Below are 15,944 nucleotides of genomic sequence, written 5' to 3' on the forward strand. Positions count from 1 at the left end.
TAGAATTTGTTGTCATGCACAGGTTAAGAAATGGCGTTTTGTATTATCTACACGTGTAAGTTATCTGTGACGAATGTATAGTTGACAGTTCAACGATAGTGCTGTGACCTTTTTAATAATTAAACTCGCGCTATTTTTGTTGTACTGACATTTGGGATCTGAAGTAATTTAAGAATAGAGACGACAGAAATTTCGAGTTATGAATTTGTCAAGCATTTTGCGTTTATCTTTTTCTCTCAATTTCATAATGATTCTAGTGTCATTTCTTACTTTTTTACATTTTGGTATAATAATAAATAAATCATTAATTTATCTAACTACATAAATAAAACATTATTCGAACTTTTCAATGCTTTTTATATATATATATATATATATTTTTATTTGAATACGTACGTTACGATTTTTATTAGCCAATTAATATACGTAATAGGCGGTACAATATTTTATTCTTTTTCAGATCACAATCAATGCGCCCGAGCGAAAAATGTCAAAACATTATTTTACACTTATCCGGTTTTTGGGACCTTTAAATTTTTCGATCTGGTAACACTTTTTTTTAATTTACACACGGTTTCCATTCTGAAATGCTATCTTTAACTTAAATTAATGATTTAACGAAATTACGTCACAAACTAAATTTAAAGTTGTTATGACTCAAATCTTTAATATATTTAATACATATTGTTATTTAACTTAGGATAAGAATTGTGGAATGTAGAGTAAAATAATTATTCTATTTATGCAACACACACCTCAATATTGAATACTGATAGTAAACACAGTAATACAAATAAAAACAAAAAAAAAAGAAATTTTGTTTTGGACGTAGATATTGAGAATGATGCTACGGAATCAACTCCAATGTCAACTGAACTATATAAGGACTATATGAGAACTATTTTTCACTACCCATATATTAAGAATTATTAATTCATCTACACTTCATAAAAACTTATTAACCTATTTTAGGTATTGGGCTGTTTTATCTCTTTCTTTTAGGTGAAATTCCCAATTTGAAGAAAGCGACAAAACACTTCAATAGCTATACGTTTGTAATAGGTTTTACTTTTTACGAATAATGGGGGTTCATATTTATAACATTATCTTTCGATTGCCACACAATTACATATTACATTTGTCTCTGACGCACACATGTAACTAATTGGCTGACCAATTAATTCGCTCATGTGTTTTAAGCTCGTAAATTATATGTTTTATTACAACAATATGTGTATAACCGCACATATGTTTTTGCTAAAATTTTACACATTTGGCGTGTATTGTTTTGATCGTGTGAGGTCGTTGACCTGTTACAGTAAAATGGATCTGTAAACACATTTTTTAATTAATTTTAAATTTCCTTACGAATATGTCTTATAATGTTAATTTTGAAATTTTAACTATTGAAAAAGAAAATAGTTTACAATATTGATCAGAATATCTATTGTAGAAAACCGACGATACCCAATGTTATAATTTGTATGATTTCTGCATGCAGTTCATATATAAACAGTAATTTACATGACTGCAAATATGCTCTAAAATGATAAGAAACTATAGCTTTGTAATGGTAGGTTTAGACAGCAGAAGCATGCTGAAACTTTTACAGTAATTCAAGGATTATTCAAACATGTGAGCCTTTTTTAGAGCATGCTTAGATTGTCGAGATCTACTTTAACATTTCAGTGTGACTTTGTTAATATACATGCATGCATTGAATAACTAAATTCAAATTAATAATTTAAAACACTAAAAAAGACGATGGAGTCTAATATTCTTAAAGATTCCAAAACCCACTAAGTACATACCAACAAACACTAATACCAAAATATTTCTCTGAAAAATGTACATATTGTGACGTCAAATTGAATTCCAGAATACATAGTGTCAACAAACACCATCAAAATACTTCTTAAAAAATATATAACAAGTAAAATCAATTCTGAAATGCTTTTCCCTCAATACTTTTACGCAAGTATCATTTTATCAAGAACTAAATTTAAAATAGTTCTGTTATAAAAGAGCTGAGATCTTTTATAAATTTATTTCTTAATAGCCCTTAATATATGTACTTCCCTGTAATACGAGTATCAGTCTTCGTTTTAAAGATACATATATATATGAGAGCTTCACAGTCGACCTCAATTTACCAAAGCTAAGTTTATTTTGATAGTGTTAATGTCCATTTGTCTGTTTATCTTACAACGGGGCTTTACATTATCTGATGTGACCTCGGAAAACGGAGGTTATTGTTAAAACCTAGCGATTAACGAACGCATACCGTTGTGTTACAACAACCAGCCATACTGACTTAGCGCCACTTCTTATCGCGCAATTCAATCGACTGAACTAACTGATTGTTATCGTAAGTACCTACTCGTTCAACAGTATAGAACTTTTGTTTCTAATTCCTACGTTACAAAGTGGTAGGGCATACTTTAATTTATATAAAAATTATGATCCTAATTTTCTAAATATTAATTTGCAGAATGGTAGGACTTTTTTTTTAAGTTGCAATAGTACAATAACAGTAGTATGTAGTGTGCCTTGCTCATGCTAAAGGCTAAACAATATTATTTTAAGCTACTAATCAACACACAATGCTCATAACAAACTAATTGACTCATCGAGACTTATCATACAATTCAATCAATTGAACTCAACTGATTGTTATCGTGAGTACGTACTGATACTAATTCATTATTCATCAACGTAGATCTTATTTACCTAATTTCTACATTTTTTTTTTCTGCAAAATAATAGGACACGTTTTTATTGGTGTAGAATGTATGAAGCCGAAGCGGTGAAATTAGTACCTTGGCTTAGCTATAAGTATTGAATAATGAGCAAAGATAAGGGACTAATTACCAACATACATATTAGGTTCTCTTATATAGAGATCACAAAATCCTCATTTTTAGTTGAAAAACGGTAGGACGCAATTAATTATTATGTTGATTATTTCTAATCAAATTTTTCAATCTCATTGTGTCAACGACACTGAGTAACTATTAATTAATCTGTGTTACAATATTTTTATCATTTGCAATAGATTTAAATCAAGAAAATAATATTTTAAACCTATTTATTGATAATAAATAATATTTTACTCACGAGTACATTAGTAGTGAATCTGAATTATATAAATTTAAGTAGTAACATTTACTTTTTAAATTTATATATTATTGTAATAAACAAAACATTGAAGGAAGAAGTCAATTTACGTACTGCGATTTATTGTTTCTGTCTGCCTTAATCAACCCCAATGAGAGTTTGATGTCTGTACATAGAAAGATATTGAAGATAGTTCGAAATTTAAAATAACAAATATTTTTTTAAAACATATTTTTAAAGGATATAACTTTCAGTATTATATGTTTTCTTACACTCATAAAAACATATACTGCGTGCTAAAGACAAAAATCAGACAGCCCGAGATGACCGTTTGCAAACTGCAACTCCATCTCAGTTCGATCTCGATTACGGAGCGTTTTTCGTTTCAAATGGGAATATGTTAGGGTTGTCAATATTTCGAAACGAACAAATACGTTTTGGACTTTGGAATGAAATTATATATTCTCTGTTGAATTTCTCATATTTTGCAAAATAATACCAGCGCATCACTTTAGAAAAAGGACTAACTTTCTTTTTATTTAGATATTAACAACTCCCAGTTTTTGCTAATAATTCATGACTTTTTTAAATCACTAGTTAAAGAATCGTTTGGCATCCCTGAATGTGTCGGAAATGCGTGGGGTTCACAAAAAAACACGAAATATGCCCAACCTGTTCACTCTGGAGACATTTGGTGAGCGCTTGAATTTATTCTTTACCCTTTTTTGTTCCACTTTTTAAGTTGAAAAAATGTAAATAATACGATCCTTTGAAACGCTGAGATACGAGTGGGGTAAGGTTTGTGTTACACCAATTTTGTCATGTTATCTTGCATCGGAAATCTTTTGAATTTTAATATTAAAATGTCATTTTATTTTTCTTTATTTTTGTATATGTTAAAATATATTTATGATGTGAGTGTGACATTTTGTTAATATAGCACTATAGTTCTAAAATAACTTCGCCGTATATCAGATTAATACAATATAATAAAAAATACATTTTCTAATTTTGAAAATAGATTAAAGGAACTGATTTCTAGCAATACTTTCTGTAACTAAAAGTACTCATGAAAAAAATACAATAATTATTCATATCCGTAGTTTTTTTTAATAAATTTAATGCAACAGAATCGTCGTCGTTAAATCTTTTATCTCAAAATTTAATTAATAAAATACGGTAAATAAATCTTATCAGTTGTTAATCCGGTGTGCTTCAACCCTTACACACGTTCATCTCAACTGACGGGACCACTCTGTTCGCTTAAGTGCAGGTATCTCGTGTGTTTTTTATCTTTTTCGGCCCACAAATAGGTTATAACCTATTTATTTTGCTTTTCAAATTGGGTATAGTATAAAGTTTAATTTGATTGCATCGGCTTGAGAAGGGTTAGAATGATTCTTTTTTCAAATTGAAATTTATACGTCGGCAAGAGGAATACGAATATTATAGATTATAGAGGAGGTAAATTACTATGGCATTCCCAAATTGTTGTACAGGTGTTTTTTTTTTTTTTTTTTTTTTTATTTGATGAGTTGCGTTTCGTTCGTTCAACGTAAATTGTATAATTGCATCCTTTATCCTTTTCTCCTTGAAACATTCATACATAATTGATCACAAAAAGTGGTAGTTAATTGTAATGTAATGTAAAATAATACATAATTAGTTATTTTTTTCGATTTTGTTATAATTACTTATTTCAAGAGTTTTTAATAGGTGGATACAAAAGATTAGGCATTCTCTGTGTTTCTTAGTTGAGTACATAACTTACTACATCTATTAAAGAAATACCTACTATACTGTAAAAAAAGCATAATGGTAAATAAACGGAAAATAAATATCCAAAGCCGTAAAAAGAATTTAAAAAAACTTACCATCTACTGATGCTACTGCATTACTGAGAAATTTACACTCCTTCTAAATCTAGACTTCATGGAATGTCAGTATTTTCTTTTTTTATCGCTACATTTTAATTATATATGTTTGTACTTTACAACCCACTATCAGTTTTAAAAGATTCTCGATTTTATATAGTCGTCTTAAGACTTATTTTATAATATCTAGGAATCACAAGAGAATAATGTTCGAAAGAAAACTATGTATGCATTCCCTGCTAAGAGTTGAAATGAGGACGGCGTTATGCAATAAACAATTGATCTAAAGATTTTTTTTGTTTATTGTGTCAGCCCTTAACTGTCCACTGTTGAACATAGCCTCCCCCATAAGTGGAGTTATGCCAGTAGTTGCCAAAGCGTGGCAGGCAGGCAGGTTGGCAACCGCAGTTAGGCTTTTCGTGATGTTTTAAAAGGGACGCTGCTGCACATCCATCTAAGTTCCCTTAGTTAGGTGGTCTAATTTGGGGGGGGGGGGGTTGAAATACTTAATACCATATATATATAGACAGAAACGACAAAATAATAATAAGATACCACAAACTCTACTCGAGACACCAAATTAAAAAAGTGTCCCGAATTTGCCAGACCGATCGGACCCGATCCCTCATTTTTTATCTTGAATACACAATGATAAGATTTAGCAAATATGGAAAGAGTAAATTATGTATCAACTGTTATTGTAATCGTTTAAAGAACATTTATACGGTAGGAGGTCATTGAACTTCGATAAATCAGATAAACGTATACGAGTACAACCACTTACTTTAATTCCGCTTCTTATTTGGGAACTATGTTGATAATATACCAATGAGTATTGCCACGTGAAATAGTGATTCATATGTGGCCAGTGTTGCTAACCGTAATATTTTTATCAATTCTAGACATTGCAAATAAATTTTTTGCTCTTATCTATTTTGATATTTTCTAATTTTAAACATTTAAATGGTTCTCATGTTTATATATTTGACATACAGGTAAATAAAGATATTTCACCTTTTTTTCTTTCTCGTCGTTAAAAGTTCCCGCGCATTTAGGTAGGTACAACCTACTTTTTGCTGTTGTTCGTTCCAGATAATTTTAGACTTAATCAAATTTAATAACTTCAGTGTTGGAGTATACTTTTAATTCAAATGTTTAGGACAGACGCGTTTTCAGTTGTGTTTTTTTTTTGTTTAGCTTATAAAATATGTATAATGCTTTGAATTATTGACTAACCTCTTCTTGTTGGTCTTAATAGACAAATGGGAAGTAGAATAGTAATATGCCTGTTTGCCATTCTGAATTACATAAAAAAAAATATAAAATAATATATTCATGTAATATTATCACATGTGATTAGATAATTATGTAAAATACTGCTTTATATAGAAAAGGCAATTATATACTAAGATCATTTATTTTATACATACCCCAGCATATAAATAATAATAATTATGGGGATTAAATATTTCTTATAGAAATAACATCTCATGGCTTTATATATGCTATAAACGGTAATTCATTTCCTTTTTAAATGACTTATTTTTTTTATATTAGGTAGGTATATAAAACCTCTTGAATTTTCTGTAAAAGATAACGTGAAAATAATGAACATGGTAAAATCGCACCGTGACGGGTATAATTACATTACGGAAAATTTATTCTATACTAGCTTTTATCCACGACTTTATGTAACCGTGATATATTTCATTGGCCAGAACAAAAAGTATACTATATCCTTCTCCGTCTCAAATAAAACGAAATTTCATAATAAATAGTATAGATATAATAGTTCATTTTTTAAGTTTTAAATCACTTTAACTGCATCAAATTACAATTGACATGTAAATATAATAACGTTCTTGCGGTTTATAGAAAAAAATATCACGTGTATATCATTAAATGCTCTCTGTAGGTCATTGATCCACTTTAATGAACGTTGCCTTTTAATTTTTACTATTGCTTTACTCGTATTATTATTATTTATTTGCAGAAAAATAGTAATTCGTGTTTGTTAATACTATTTAAATACTGAACTTTAAAAAAAAAATCTTTCGAAGAGTTTAAACGTAAATTTCAAATGTTGAATTCAGTAACTGACTTTCTAATACATACAAATTATATAATATTGGTATTTATTAGTTACCTACCTTTATTATCTGTATTTAAAATTTATTTTACTTTAATCAACTTTCATTCCGAGAAAGATAGAGAGATATAATATTATTAATTACATATTATGTACTAGGTATTGTATATCCTTTATGACCAACTAACCATGGCTTCGAATTTGTTCACATACCTAGATAAAAAATAACCTATGTTCTTTTTTACGTTAAAGCTATTAACTGTCCACTGCTGAACATAGACCTCTCCTATAAATACTACTTTTTCTTTTCATATAAGAGTTTCCTCTTGTCGGTGCAACTAATTCATGCATCTTCCAGCCAGCTCTATCCCAGGCCATATCCTTGACCTCCCTATACGACATGACACCTAGTGTTTCTTTTATCTGTCCCATGTAGTTATTCCTCGGTCTTCTTCTATTATATATGAATTGACTTCTATTAATCATAAATAGAAGTCAATTCATAATATCATAAAGTTAGTTAATTATAAATTTATTTAATGCGTTCATATTGTTTAAAATCATATTGAATCATCCTGTTCGCAACGGACCGGTCTAGCATGAAGAAATATGTTTTTTTTTTAAATCAATATAACAGAGCGTGGGACTGTTTACTTTGTTTACGATATACAAGTAGCTTTATGTTTATTTTTCCTAATTGTTTATTTATTAGTGACGTGATGATATCACAACTGTTGTTTTTATAAATAATCGTTTCTTAAAACATTTTTTTTTTCCTTTTTAAAAAAATATAAACATTAAAGACGTACTTATTTCATACGCCTATTTTGCTCAGCAATAAATAAAAATAAATGTTATGTCCTTTACAATATAAAGTGAATCAATAATATCTACAAACTGTTTTAATTTGCAATCTATAGCATTAGTAGATAGTTTTTGATAAATAGCGCTATGACAGATGGACGGACAACCATAAGGATTTCTTTATATTTCTTTGGCAGGAAATCTTAAAACAGCGACTTCAATTGTGACAAAACTTACTTATGAACAACGGATTTTTTGTAGACACATTAGATTGAAGATATTACAGCATCACACATAGCATATTTGCTGTACGAAACATTTTTATTTATACCAAACTCGTTTCCGTACCAAATTCCATCCATCCATTTAAAAAATAAAACATAAATTGCGATATCTATTTAATTCTATGTCTATGTTCTTTTCCGATAATTAGACACCATTTTTATGGCCATAGAGCAGTTCGAATTTAAAAAAAGAATCTATTGATATTCAATCAGTTGAAAATTTAAAAATATTATCATTTAAAGTCTTATTTAAATTAATATTGAAAGAAAAGAAGTAATAAATTGATACAATCTTTAGTGTTGTGTCGATTAATGTCACGAATCGGTCTACGTGTTCGATTAATAATGTGTTTGCCCCGAGAAACCTGTATCGTTAATTGTGGTGTTCGTTTAAAAACCGGTTATTGAGTTTCTGATGAAATATTTTGATATTTTACAATTTTATGAAAACTGTACATTAGAATATAATACAGCTCTTTCGATTAACATAATCACATGTATTTTGGTCCGAAATAAAATTGTGTACTATATTTATGATCTTACAATCTATTGGCTAGCAAGAGTGTATCTTTGTGCACTCTTTTCTTATTTTATCTTTGATGTCTCTGTCTATCCCGCAACACACTTGTCGTGAAGATAAATAGATAGATATACTAATTTTTACCCGCACCTTCGTCCGCGTGACCGGGATAAAAAGTTGCCTATGTCCTTCTTCATCCTCTTTTACTACATATATACCAAATTTTATAACGTTTCATTAAGACTTTAAGATGCTATGTTACTCTTTTACGTAAAAACTAGTAAATAAATTTGAATGAAATTTGGTACACAGATAAATTATATCCTAATACACATACTTGCACATAGAATATTTTATGTACTAATTACCGTAGGCGAAACCGCTGGATATAGCTAGTTTATAATATTAACAAGGATACTTAATAAAAATACTCAAACTTGTACAGTTTAAACGTTTACACGGTTTAAAACTATACAAGTTTGTAAAATATATTTTACAAGAGTGTAAATAAACTTTTTTATTTGTAGCTACAAGTACATTACACAACAAATAATAAAATTCATGTTTCTTTCAAAAACAATAATATTATTTATTACTTCATATATTGTCCTATTTATAAGCAGGCATCCCGCCAATAAGCAAATAGCAAGCACGGGATGCCTGAACAAATCTACCTCCAACTATTAAAAAAAAACATACATACATACTTACATATCTGTCACGACTGCCTCCCATTAGGGTAGGCAGAAACAATAGAACGCCAAACGCTTCGATTCAAACCGATCTTTTTCGCTTCCACATTCATCGATCTTTTCATACGCGCTCCACGGTTACGGGTACTTTTAATTTGATCCTTCTTCAGCACGTCGCCTATTTGGCCAACATACATTCGTCTAGGACGCCCCCTACCGACATTTCCATTTATGCATAATTGAATATATAAAAATATTAACTTAAAATATCTGTAACCATTTGGAAATTGCCTCGGCTATTAGTTATCTATGAATTTTCTGTTGTAGCGTTAATTGCATGTTTTGTGATAAACTAGTTATTTGGAATTTTCCTCTCTATAAATAGTTCAGAACAACAGTGTTCAATTTGTAGATAAATTGTTACAATAAACTTCACTTTGTACAAGAGTCGCCTGCTGGGTACATCTGTCCCATTCATGTTTCTGCCTTGAAGTAGTTGTTTGCATGGTTGCGTTTCAGTTTGAAGAGTGGTATGTGGTAATGAAACTATAGGGTACGGAGGCATAATGGCTTACTACTCAGAAATAATAATGCTTGAAAGGTATCATGAGCAACACATTATATCTGTTATGTCCATGGTACTGTTCATGTCTTAAGGCAACGGTTACCACTTTTTTTTTTGTATATTATTAAAATATCCTTCATTGGAAATCCAATTTTAATAATTTATAGGTAGTGAGCTGGTCTTGTTTGATCAAAATCAAAATGATGGACTTCATTTGAAATACTTCATCATCATATTGTAAAGAAAAATACATACAAAAATAGAAAGACCGTTGTTAAAAAATTATGTTGTATGTACCTGGTCAAGTTATCATAAATTATAAATAGGTACATAATAAGTATCATTACGATAGTTTAAGTCAACAGTTTCCTTATACTAATAAAACTGGAAATAAATATATGTAACCATCTAGAAGTATCAGCACTATAAAATAAATAATGTTTATAGTACTGTACAACTATTTACAATATCGATTTGAATAAAATATCAATATCGACAGCTATCATAAAAATCTACATTGCATTCTCGTATAGATTAAAAATATATCATTATATTTTTATTAGAAATAAATTCTAAATGCGCCTAAGTCTCACTGATCATGAGATACCGCTTTCCCTAATCAAAAATTTAAATTTAGAATATTTCTAAACTTCGCCGAGCGAACATTATATTTTTTACCGAGTCGATATTAATTCGAAACACTTCATCGTTGTTATAGATGCGATGCGGTTCATTTATTTATTTGTACACATAAAAATATTAAAGGACATGTCTAACAAAGAGCTAGGTCATGCAGGTCGCGGCGGGCGTTGCTCAGTTGGGAAAAAAATATTGCAAAATCATCGCCGGTGCAAAAACGGCCAGTATCAAACCCGTGTCTGACTCACATACAAAATAACTATAATAAAAGGTTTCTTTTGAAACCACTGTTATAAGTTCGTTGGTCGTTTCGTATTACGGTGATTGTCTGTCGTTTGTCACCTCGCCGGTATGGTGTGACTACCGCGCGTTGAATGTGACACATCGGACATTAGCGTCCACTAAAGTCTAAATAAAAACCCCAATTTTCTTGTCGCGTCAAATTGCTATAAATTATAAATTGTTACCAACAATGTAAATTATTCTCGGATGTTGTTTGATTTTATGTTCACCTTCAGCGTCAGTTTATTCACCATATTCACTTCAGTCAGTTATTGACCATATCGATAGATTTACATTAATAAACAAAAAAAAAGAACAAGATGTTTAGCCAAAAACTAAGAAGAAGAATAAACTAAAATAGAACGTAGTTAACTAAATTATTCACTAATTTTTTAGGAACCAGAAAAAAAAATATTACACATATTTTAGTCTGCCAAATATTTTTATGATTTAAGGTTTTTATATTTTCGGTAATCCACTCATGCCTAGGCCTACTATAACTGGATTGTTTTTTTTTTTTTACTCGAAATATATTTTATAAATAGAGTTTTTGTACTCGCAGTAATAATTCTACGTTTCTGATACTTTCGCGACCTCCATAGTTACATCGTTAGTTATGTAAATAGACGTTATTCTATTGTTAAGTTAGTGTACACAAAAAATGTAAATGGAATATAAAAAGCATCGTGGTTAGATACAAATATTTCAACTAGGATAAAGTGGTCGCAGTTGACCGAGGCAAGGTCGCGCGGATTTTGAACTGCGAACAAAAAATCATTCCACATTTAAATGTTGCATTATGACTTTGCTGATTGATGGGTTTTCTTTTCGTGCGATTGATTTGTATTTTTTTTTTTTATTTACTCATATTTTTTGTTCTTTATCTCATTCACGGCTCCATTTATAGCCGGCCAGTGTCGTTATGCTGCATTTTTAAATTTTATTCTTTTCTGTTACAATCAATTGTTACGATACTAATGTTGCACTCTTTTGTTTCAGGTTGTTAACCCGTACATACCGCTGTTAATTTGCAGTAAGCATTTTCAAATATTTCTTTATTATAGTATAATCATTACCAATTTATAATTAATTTAGTTTTTAACGCCTCCGATGCCCGTTATGCATATCGGTCGTATACAGGCCCTAGAAGAGCGTCGGTTTCATTGTCTTTCTGTCCGTCATGAGTCACGCTATTGTTGAGTTACACAATAGATGTCTTTGTGCATTGTGCCTCGGGGACCCTGGTGTTACGTATTTTGTAATTAGTCGACGTCTATTGGACTCGCTAATGACACATATTGCTGTCCATGCACGTAGTTACACCGCTAGGGTTACCGCCACTACAGAATTGACCTATTTTTTTCTTTATTCGGAGAGTACCATAGATTTTAGAATATTTTACTGTTCAATCAAACTATTATATTTCTTTTTTTCGTAAATGATTTAAATTAATTCTTTCCTTACTAATATTATAAATGTAAAAGTAAGTTTATTTGTTTGTTACTTACGATTTGACTCCTCAACGGCTTAACTAATTACAATAAAATTTGTTATACGATATAGGACAGAGAAGGACATATGTTACTTTTTATCCCGGGTACTTAGACGAAATCGCTAGTTAAAGCTAGTAAACAAAGATATAGAATGAATGTGGCCGAATTAATAGTGGCATAGATCATAGCCATATTTCTTTTTGTAGTAGGACATCTAAACATGTATTGAACACTTGTCTATCGCAAGTTTAATTTTTTTTTTTTATAATAAGACGGAAACTGTTAATTTTTAAATTTAATTTTTAATTAATCATACTTTTTCCAGTCGATGGATATAATAATGTAATGATCTACCACGAATTATTTTTTATGTGATACAGAGCAAAACATCTCATACGGCACGCGTTATAGGGGATCGCCCTTAAACATCTCGCGTTTTGAACTACAAAGGGCAAAAAATGTGAAAGGGCCAGAATATAATAGATATGCGAAAACTCAATCGTGTACGCTCCTAACAATAAAACCCAATGAGCGTGTTCGAAATGCGAATCGGCCAGTCGATTATAACCTTTCGACCATTAACAATATGAATTATTTTTTTAAGCATTTCGAATTTAGAATCCCCTTACCAAGTTCTAAGCGCGGGCAACTTGTAGGCGGGAAAAGTGGTCGTTCGTTTAGATATGTCAAAACAAATTAGCAGTGTATGTCCGTACATGTGCGAATGTGTGCACGTATAGTGAGTAGCAGTATTCTATTTCCCTCCGATTACGTAGGTGCGAATAGGACAGCGATAATAAACGAATATTGAATATAATTTATGGCCGCAGTTTTCCCCTTTGGGCGTTTAATCGATGTGTGGGCTACGAATATGGAGTTTTATAGTTGTCTTCAAATATTTATATTTATGGTGTGTCCATAAGATTTTCTTTTTTTTTAATTTCATTATTTACATAATAATGAAATTCTAGCAGATGTTCTAAAACTAGTCAGTGTCTGTACTAATATTACAAAGAAGAAATATTGTTTTTTTGTATGTTTGTTTATTTGTTTGTAATGGATAAACGGAAGAACTACCCAACCAAAATTTAAAAAATTCCTCCATCTATAAAAAGCTAACGTTATTAGCGAGTTAACAAACGCTATATATTATTTAAAAAAAATACAGTTCCCTACGAAAATTACAATAATGTAATTCAAAGTAACAAACATTTGCCTATTAAAACTAATTAATATATAATATTAATTTATCATTCTATCTATCTGCCCGTACGAAACCGGAGCAGATCGCTAGTGTTAAATAATTTAAGCAATAGCAATTTCGGTCGATCAATCGCACAACTGTTTTCGACAACGAAATTGCTGAGTAGTGTGTGTAAACCATTTGTTATTATTCCCATAAGGGTATTTATTATACATGAATTGCTTTGAATCTTTCTTTAGTAAGTATCTTATAACGCGAACCAACACGCGACCCTACAAAAACAGTCAAATGAAATTTGTATTACTTCGAAAAATCAAATATGTGGGCAATTATCTAGCTCCTAAGTCGATTATGTCCAAAATTCAAATAATTTGTTTGGAAAATGTTTACTTATAAAACCTATAATTGGCCATCTATTTTTTTCTTTTTTTATTATCATTATTTTTTATAGTAAAATTGCATAGCTGTTGATTTTTCTGCAATATAATAAATAAAAGATATAGAAAATAAACCAAAAGCCAAATAAAAACATGTAAGTAATAAAATAATTTTATTTAATATTATTACTAGCAATTTAAAACGATAGTGCTCCAAACATGGAACAATGTAAAAAAAACACCTAAGTAGTTAAGTAACTCTGTTTTTTTTTTTATAATCATTAAGAATGTAATTTAACACAACTCTATTGGTAAAATACGTAATTATGAAACAATAAATTACACAAATCAAAAGCACCGCAAAATCGAATTAAAGAACTAAAATTCGAATTACGAAATTGCTTATAACTAATTCAAATATCGAATGATGAGTCGAGTGGGTGGCGACGCGTTCGATGATGGGGTAAAAATTACCCCCGGGGATAATTCGTGGGGTATTCGCCCTATGTGCCACGTATGTGTGTGTTTGTGTGAAAGAGGGTATGGTAATAGTATATTTCCGTTGTCGTACGGATCCCTCCATTTGTAATAGTTTATGTGAAATTTGCGATTATGGGCTCTTGAAGTGAGATATATTTTAGATCTGATATCACTGTACCTTTATATGGGAATCGATGTTCTCAGAGCTATCAAAAAAGAAAATAACTTTTCGATTAGGTTTAAGTTTATAATTATGTCGTTACTTTGTTACATGGTATTGATTGCTTTTTTAACCGACTTCAAAAAGAAAGAGGTTCTCAATCTGGTTATTTTATGTTTCGTCATTATCGTATCAACTTTTAACTGTCCACTATTGAATGTAGTGGACAATATGGCTTTCCCCATAAAGGGGATTTATCCAGTAATTGCCACACTGGTCGCTTCTTACGACAGCCATGGATAAGCAAGGGGCGGTCCATTCTATGCCAGGACCACACGGATTTTTTTACGTTTGTCTCCTCATAACTCCATCAGTTACAAACCGATTTGGAAAATTCTTTTTTTATCTGAAAGGATATACTTTACAGATTGAGGATATATTTTTTTTTTCAAATTCAGTTCAGTAGTCTTTAAATAAAAAAGAGAACTGGTTTTGCTCGAATTAAAATATTTTATTGTTATGGAACACAATCTTATATTATTTCTGCATTTTTTTTTTATAAATTATACAGTTATAAAATCGTTTATGAATTTCATTAAAATTTAAAGACAAATTTCAAGAATAACATTTATTTATTTATTTATTTATTTATTTATTCCAGAATAGATTAATATTTAACGTGTAAAGATTATTTCAAACGCAACATAAACTATTTTTATATTTTTTTACATTTACGTTAACGATTCCATTTTTAAATTTCAAATCTCAGTTTAATATTTCTCAGTTTCCAGCAGGTGATTACAATATAAATTACAAACAAACATCACACCGAACACAGATCACGAGCGTTAACTACGATTGCATACAAACCGAGGGACGTACAAAAATATCACTTATGTACTTTTACATTTTTATTAGCATCCATAAAAGTAACATATAACGTACGAAATGGCCATTAAAATGCAGCCATTAACCGCCTCCCTGAAATAAACCGAAAACGACTGTTTGCATTTTAGCGGCCCGACAAATAACGAGTGCATTCTCGGTTGAAACAACGCCATAATTCAAAATAAAATGGCGGGGCGAAACAAAGCAACTCGAGAGTTTGAACTGCAACTTAACACATAATTACACAAAACGTTTAACTTCACCCTTTTGTTAAAATAAAATATAACACTTGTTAAAACGATCGATTTTAAACATTGCGACGCAACATTTGATTAAGGTGTCTTAACTAATTCTGTCTGATACTTTATCTTTTAATTTACCAGAGTAGACCCATTTACACATTGAAATGTTTATATATATTTTAATAATATTTATAAATAAGTAAGTATGATTCTTTATCACGGGACCGCCATGTG

The 15,944-nt window shown here is 30.1% G+C and overlaps 1 long non-coding RNA gene across 1 annotated transcript in view; it reads left to right on the forward strand.

Moving 5' to 3' along the window:
* Positions 1–15,164, forward strand: part of LOC116413447 (uncharacterized) — a 52,783-nt gene extending 37,619 nt beyond the window's left edge. The window contains exon 3 of the long non-coding RNA XR_004224113.2: positions 11,866–15,164. This is a non-coding gene — a long non-coding RNA (uncharacterized LOC116413447). The remainder of the gene's footprint in view (positions 1–11,865) is intronic.
* Positions 15,165–15,944: the final 780 nt, after the last annotated feature.

Source organism: Galleria mellonella, unplaced genomic scaffold (assembly GCF_026898425.1).
Source record: "Galleria mellonella isolate WM207_F2 unplaced genomic scaffold, CSIRO_AGI_GalMel_v1 utg99, whole genome shotgun sequence".
NCBI lineage: Eukaryota > Metazoa > Arthropoda > Insecta > Lepidoptera > Pyralidae > Galleria > Galleria mellonella.